An 8,471-nucleotide genomic window follows, 5' to 3' on the forward strand; every position below is an offset into this window, starting at 1 on the left:
AGGTGAAAAATGTGGACCTGAAATTTTGACCTTTTTTCACTCCAAACGATGACCCGCCGCCTGTCGCCAACATCAAAAATGGTGGTGTCAACTTTTTCAAAGAATTCACCAAAAACCTGTCCAAATCCACTCCAAATGGCATAAGACACGCCCCTGAGTGACTTTGAGGTGAAAAATGTGGACCTGAAATTTTGACCTTTTTTCACTCCAAACGATGACCCGCCGCCTGTCGCACCAAAAATGGTGGTGTCAACTTTTTCAAAGAATTCACCAAAAACCTGTCCAAATCCACTCCAAATGGCATAAGACACGCCCCTGAGTGACTTTGAGGTGAAAAATGTGGACCTGAAATTTTGACCTTTTTTCACTCCAAACGATGACCCGCCGCCTGTCGCATCAAAAATGGTGGTGTCAACTTTTTCAAAGAATTCACCAAAAACCTGTCCAAATCCACTCCAAATGGCATAAGACACGCCCCTGAGTGACTTTGAGGTGAAAAATGTGGACCTGAAATTTTGACCTTTTTTCACTCCAAACGATGACCCGCCGCCTGTCGTAGTCACCAAAAATGGTGGTGTCAACTTTTTCAAAGAATTCACCAAAAACCTGTCCAAATCCACTCCAAATGGCATAAGACACGCCCCTGAGTGACTTTGAGGTGAAAAATGTGGACCTGAAATTTTGACCTTTTTTCACTCCAAACGATGACCCGCCGCCTGTCGTACCAAAAAATGGTGGTGTCAACTTTTTCAAAGAATTCACCAAAAACCTGTCCAAATCCACTCCAAATGGCATAAGACACGCCCCTGAGTGACTTTGAGGTGAAAAATGTGGACCTGAAATTTTGACCTTTTTTCACTCCAAACGATGACCCGCCGCCTGTCGTAACACCAAAAATGGTGGTGTCAACTTTTTCAAAGAATTCACCAAAAACCTGTCCAAATCCACTCCAAATGGCATAAGACACGCCCCTGAGTGACTTTGAGGTGAAAAATGTGGACCTGAAATTTTGACCTTTTTTCACTCCAAACGATGACCCGCCGCCTGTCGCATCAAAAATGGTGGTGTCAACTTTTTCAAAGAATTCACCAAAAACCTGTCCAAATCCACTCCAAATGGCATAAGACACGCCCCTGAGTGACTTTGAGGTGAAAAATGTGGACCTGAAATTTTGACCTTTTTTCACTCCAAACGATGACCCGCCGCCTGTCGCAAAAATGGTGGTGTCAACTTTTTCAAAGAATTCACCAAAAACCTGTCCAAATCCACTCCAAATGGCATAAGACACGCCCCTGAGTGACTTTGAGGTGAAAAATGTGGACCTGAAATTTTGACCTTTTTTCACTCCAAACGATGACCCGCCGCCTGTCGTAGTCACCAAAAATGGTGGTGTCAACTTTTTCAAAGAATTCACCAAAAACCTGTCCAAATCCACTCCAAATGGCATAAGACACGCCCCTGAGTGACTTTGAGGTGAAAAATGTGGACCTGAAATTTTGACCTTTTTTCACTCCAAACGATGACCCGCCGCCTGTCGTAGTCACCAAAAATGGTGGTGTCAACTTTTTCAAAGAATTCACCAAAAACCTGTCCAAATCCACTCCAAATGGCATAAGACACGCCCCTGAGTGACTTTGAGGTGAAAAATGTGGACCTGAAATTTTGACCTTTTTTCACTCCAAACGATGACCCGCCGCCTGTCGCCAACATCAAAAATGGTGGTGTCAACTTTTTCAAAGAATTCACCAAAAACCTGTCCAAATCCACTCCAAATGGCATAAGACACGCCCCTGAGTGACTTTGAGGTGAAAAATGTGGACCTGAAATTTTGACCTTTTTTCACTCCAAACGATGACCCGCCGCCTGTCGTACATCAAAAATGGTGGTGTCAACTTTTTCAAAGAATTCACCAAAAACCTGTCCAAATCCACTCCAAATGGCATAAGACACGCCCCTGAGTGACTTTGAGGTGAAAAATGTGGACCTGAAATTTTGACCTTTTTTCACTCCAAACGATGACCCCCGCCTGTCGCATCAAAAATGGTGGTGTCAACTTTTTCAAAGAATTCACCAAAAACCTGTCCAAATCCACTCCAAATGGCATAAGACACGCCCCTGAGTGACTTTGAGGTGAAAAATGTGGACCTGAAATTTTGACCTTTTTTCACTCCAAACGATGACCCGCCGCCTGTCGCCAACATCAAAAATGGTGGTGTCAACTTTTTCAAAGAATTCACCAAAAACCTGTCCAAATCCACTCCAAATGGCATAAGACACGCCCCTGAGTGACTTTGAGGTGAAAAATGTGGACCTGAAATTTTGACCTTTTTTCACTCCAAACGATGACCCGCCGCCTGTCGTAACACCAAAAATGGTGGTGTCAACTTTTTCAAAGAATTCACCAAAAACCTGTCCAAATCCACTCCAAATGGCATAAGACACGCCCCTGAGTGACTTTGAGGTGAAAAATGTGGACCTGAAATTTTGACCTTTTTTCACTCCAAACGATGACCCGCCGCCGTAGTCAAAAATGGTGGTGTCAACTTTTTCAAAGAATTCACCAAAAACCTGTCCAAATCCACTCCAAATGGCATAAGACACCCCTGAGTGACTTTGAGGTGAAAAATGTGGACCTGAAATTTTGACCTTTTTTCACTCCAAACGATGACCCGCCGCCTGTCGTAGTCACCAAAAATGGTGGTGTCAACTTTTTCAAAGAATTCACCAAAAACCTGTCCAAATCCACTCCAAATGGCATAAGACACGCCCCTGAGTGACTTTGAGGTGAAAAATGTGGACCTGAAATTTTGACCTTTTTTCACTCCAAACGATGACCCGCCGCCTGTCGCCAACATCAAAAATGGTGGTGTCAACTTTTTCAAAGAATTCACCAAAAACCTGTCCAAATCCACTCCAAATGGCATAAGACACGCCCCTGAGTGACTTTGAGGTGAAAAATGTGGACCTGAAATTTTGACCTTTTTTCACTCCAAACGATGACCCGCCGCCTGTCGTAGTCACCAAAAATGGTGGTGTCAACTTTTTCAAAGAATTCACCAAAAACCTGTCCAAATCCACTCCAAATGGCATAAGACACGCCCCTGAGTGACTTTGAGGTGAAAAATGTGGACCTGAAATTTTGACCTTTTTTCACTCCAAACGATGACCCGCCGCCTGTCGTAGTCACCAAAAATGGTGGTGTCAACTTTTTCAAAGAATTCACCAAAAACCTGTCCAAATCCACTCCAAATGGCATAAGACACGCCCCTGAGTGACTTTGAGGTGAAAAATGTGGACCTGAAATTTTGACCTTTTTTCACTCCAAACGATGACCCGCCGCCTGTCGTAGTCACCAAAAATGGTGGTGTCAACTTTTTCAAAGAATTCACCAAAAACCTGTCCAAATCCACTCCAAATGGCATAAGACACGCCCCTGAGTGACTTTGAGGTGAAAAATGTGGACCTGAAATTTTGACCTTTTTTCACTCCAAACGATGACCCGCCGCCTGTCGTAACATCAAAAATGGTGGTGTCAACTTTTTCAAAGAATTCACCAAAAACCTGTCCAAATCCACTCCAAATGGCATAAGACACGCCCCTGAGTGACTTTGAGGTGAAAAATGTGGACCTGAAATTTTGACCTTTTTTCACTCCAAACGATGACCCGGCCGCCTGTCGTAGTCAACATCAAAAATGGTGGTGTCAACTTTTTCAAAAGAATTCACCAAAAACCTGTCCAAATCCACTCCAAATGGCATAAGACACGCCCTGAGTGACTTTGAGGTGAAAATGTGGACCTGAAATTTTGACCTTTTTTCACTCAAACGATGACCCGCCGCCTGTCGTAGTCACATCAAAAATGGTGGTGTCAACTTTTCAAAGAATTCACCAAAAACCTGTCCAAATCCACTCCAAATGGCATAAGACACGCCCTGAGTGACTTGAGGTGAAAAATGTGGACCTGAAATTTTGACCTTTTTTCACTCCAAACGATGACCCGCCGCCTGTCGCCAACATCAAAAATGGTGGGTGTCAACTTTTTCAAAGAATTCACCAAAACCTGTCCAAATCCACTCCAAATGGCATAAGACACGCCCCTGAGTGACTTTGAGGTGAAAAATGTGGACCTGAAATTTTGACCTTTTTTCACTCCAAACGATGACCCGCGCCTGTCGCAACATCAAAAATGGTGGTGTCAACTTTTTCAAAGAATTCACCAAAAACCTGTCCAAATCCACTCAAATGGCATAAGACACGCCCTGAGTGACTTTTGAGGTGAAAAATGTGGACCTGAAATTTGACCTTTTTTCACTCCAAACGATGACCCGCCGCCTGTCGTAGTCACTCAAAAATGGTGGTGTCAACTTTTTCAAAGAATTCACCAAAAACCTGTCCAAATCCACTCCAAATGGCATAAGACACGCCCCTGAGTGACTTTGAGGTGAAAAATGTGGACCTGAAATTTTGACCTTTTTTCACTCCAAACGATGACCCGCCGCCTGTCGCCTAGTCATCAAAAATGGTCGGTGTCAACTTTTCAAAGAATTCACCAAAAACCTGTCCAAATCCACTCCAAATGGCATAAGACACGCCCCTGAGTGACTTTGAGGTGAAAAATGTGGACCTGAAATTTTGACCTTTTTTCACTCCAAACGATGACCCGCCGCCTGTCGCCAACATCAAAAATGGTGGTGTCAACTTTTTCAAAAGAATTCACCAAAAACCTGTCCAAATCCACTCCAAATGGCATAAGACACGCCCCTGAGTGACTTTGAGGTGAAAAATGTGGACCTGAAATTTTGACTTTTTTCACTCCAAACGATGACCGCCGCCTGTCGTAGTCACCAAAAATGGTGGTGTCAACTTTTTCAAAGAATTCACCAAAAACCTGTCCAAATCCACTCCAAATGGCATAAGACACGCCCCTGAGTGACTTTGAGGTGAAAAATGTGGACCTGAAATTTTGACCTTTTTCACTCCAAACGATGACCCGCCGCCATGTCCGCCAACATCAAAAATGGTGTTTGGTGTCAACTTTTTCAAAGAATTCACCAAAAACCTGTCCAAATCCACTCCAAATGGCATAAGACACGCCCCTGAGTGACTTTGAGGTGAAAAATGTGGACCTGAAATTTTGACCTTTTTTCACTCCAAACGATGACCCGCCGCCTGTCGCCAACATCAAAAATGGTGGTGTCAACTTTTTCCAAAGAATTCACCAAAAACCTGTCCAAATCCACTCCAAATGGCATAAGACACGCCCCTGAGTGACTTTGAGGTGAAAAATGTGGACCTGAAATTTTGACCTTTTTTCACTCCAAACGATGGACCCGCCGCCTGTCGTAGTCACCAAAAATGGTGGTGTCAACTTTTTCAAAGAATTCACCAAAAACCTGTCCAAATCCACTCCAAATGGCATAAGACACGCCCCTGAGTGACTTTGAGGTGAAAAATGTGGACCTGAAATTTTGACCTTTTTTCACTCCAAACGATGACCCGCCGCCTGTCGCCAACATCAAAAATGGTGGGTGTCAACTTTTTCAAAGAATTCACCAAAAACCTGTCCAAATCCACTCCAAATGGCATAAGACACGCCCCTGAGTGACTTTGAGGTGAAAAATGTGGACCTGAAATTTTGACCTTTTTTCACTCCAAACGATGACCCGCCGCCTGTCGTAGTCACCAAAAATGGTGGTGTCAACTTTTTCAAAGAATTCACCAAAAACCTGTCCAAATCCACTCCAAATGGCATAAGACATGCCCCTGAGTGACTTTGAGGTGAAAAATGTGGACCTGAAATTTTGACCTTTTTTCACTCCAAACGATGACCCGCCGCCTGTCGTCCAACATCAAAAATGGTGGTGTCAACTTTTTCAAAGAATTCACCAAAAACCTGTCCAAATCCACTCCAAATGGCATAAGACACGCCCCTGAGTGACTTTGAGGTGAAAAATGTGGACCTGAAATTTTGACCTTTTTTCACTCCAAACGATGACCCGCCGCCTGTCGCAAGTCATCCAAAAATGGTGGTGTCAACTTTTCAAAGAATTCACCAAAAACCTGTCCAAATCCACTCCAAATGGCATAAGACATGCCCCTGAGTGACTTTGAGGTGAAAAATGTGGACCTGAAATTTTGACCTTTTTTCACTCCAAACGATGACCCGCCGCCTGTCGTAGTCACCAAAAATGGTGGTGTCAACTTTTTCAAAGAATTCACCAAAAACCTGTCCAAATCCACTCCAAATGGCATAAGACACGCCCCTGAGTGACTTTGAGGTGAAAAATGTGGACCTGAAATTTTGACCTTTTTTCACTCCAAACGATGACCCGCCGCCTGTCGCCAACATCAAAAATGGTGGTGTCAACTTTTTCAAAGAATTCACCAAAAACCTGTCCAAATCCACTCCAAATGGCATAAGACACGCCCCTGAGTGACTTTGAGGTGAAAAATGTGGACCTGAAATTTTGACCTTTTTTCACTCCAAACGATGACCCGCCGCCTGTCGCCAACATCAAAAATGGTGGTGTCAACTTTTTCAAAGAATTCACCAAAAACCTGTCCAAATCCACTCCAAATGGCATAAGACACGCCCCTGAGTGACTTTGAGGTGAAAAATGTGGACCTGAAATTTTGACCTTTTTTCACTCCAAACGATGACCCGCCGCCTGTCGCCAACATCAAAAATGGTGGTGTCAACTTTTTCAAAGAATTCACCAAAAACCTGTCCAAATCCACTCCAAATGGCATAAGACACGCCCCTGAGTGACTTTGAGGTGAAAAATGTGGACCTGAAATTTTGACCTTTTTTCACTCCAAACGATGACCCGCCGCCTGTCGCCAACATCAAAAATGGTGGTGTCAACTTTTTCAAAGAATTCACCAAAAACCTGTCCAAATCCACTCCAAATGGCATAAGACACGCCCCTGAGTGACTTTGAGGTGAAAAATGTGGACCTGAAATTTTGACCTTTTTTCACTCCAAACGATGACCCGCCGCCTGTCGTAGTCACCAAAAATGGTGGTGTCAACTTTTTCAAAGAATTCACCAAAAACCTGTCCAAATCCACTCCAAATGGCATAAGACATGCCCCTGAGTGACTTTGAGGTGAAAAATGTGGACCTGAAATTTTGACCTTTTTTCACTCCAAACGATGACCCGCCGCCTGTCGTAGTCACCAAAAATGGTGGTGTCAACTTTTTCAAAAGAATTCACCAAAAACCTGTCCAAATCCACTCCAAATGGCATAAGACACTGCCCCTGAGTGACTTTGAGGTGAAAAATGTGGACCTGAAATTTTGACCTTTTTTCACTCCAAACGATGACCCGCCGCCTGTCGCTAATCATCCAAAAATGGTGGTGTCAACTTTTTCAAAGAATTCACCAAAAACCTGTCCAAATCCACTCCAAATGGCATAAGACACGCCCCTGAGTGACTTTGAGGTGAAAAATGTGGACCTGAAATTTTGACCTTTTTTCACTCCAAACGATGACCCGCCGCCTGTCGTAGTCACCAAAAATGGTGGTGTCAACTTTTTCAAAGAATTCACCAAAAACCTGTCCAAATCCACTCCAAATGGCATAAGACATGCCCCTGAGTGACTTTGAGGTGAAAAATGTGGACCTGAAATTTTGACCTTTTTTCACTCCAAACGATGACCCGCCGCCTGTCGTAGTCACCAAAAATGGTGGTGTCAACTTTTTCAAAAGAATTCACCAAAAACCTGTCCAAATCCACTCCAAATGGCATAAGACACGCCCCTGAGTGACTTTGAGGTGAAAAATGTGGACCTGAAATTTTGACCTTTTTTCACTCCAAACGATGACCCGCCGCCTGTCGCCAACATCAGAAATGGTGGTGTCAACTTTTTCAAAGAATTCACCAAAAACCTGTCCAAAATCCACTCCAAATGGCATAAGACTACGCCCCTGAGTGACTTTGAGGTGAAAAATGTGGACCTGAAATTTTGACCTTTTTTCACTCCAAACGATGACCCGCCTGTCGTAGTCACCAAAAATGGTGGTGTCAACTTTTTCAAAGAATTCACCAAAAACCTGTCCAAATCCACTCCAAATGGCATAAGACACGCCCCTGAGTGACTTTGAGGTGAAAAATGTGGACCTGAAAATTTGACCTTTTTTCACTCCAAACGATGACCGCCGCCTGTCGTAGTCACCAAAAATGGTGGTGTCAACTTTTTCAAAGAATTCACCAAAAACCTGTCCAAATCCACTCCAAATGGCATAAGACACGCCCCTGAGTGACTTTGAGGTGAAAAATGTGGACCTGAAATTTGACCTTTTTTCACTCCAAACGATGACCCGCCGCCTGTCGCCAACATCAAAAATGGTGGTGTCAACTTTTTCAAAGAATTCACCAAAAACCTGTCCAAATCCACTCCAAATGGCATAAGACACGCCCCTGAGTGACTTTGAGGTGAAAAATGTGGACCTGAAAATTTGACCCTTT

This window comes from Lates calcarifer, linkage group LG19 (genome assembly GCF_001640805.2).
Source record: "Lates calcarifer isolate ASB-BC8 linkage group LG19, TLL_Latcal_v3, whole genome shotgun sequence".
NCBI classification, from domain to species: domain Eukaryota; kingdom Metazoa; phylum Chordata; class Actinopteri; family Centropomidae; genus Lates; species Lates calcarifer.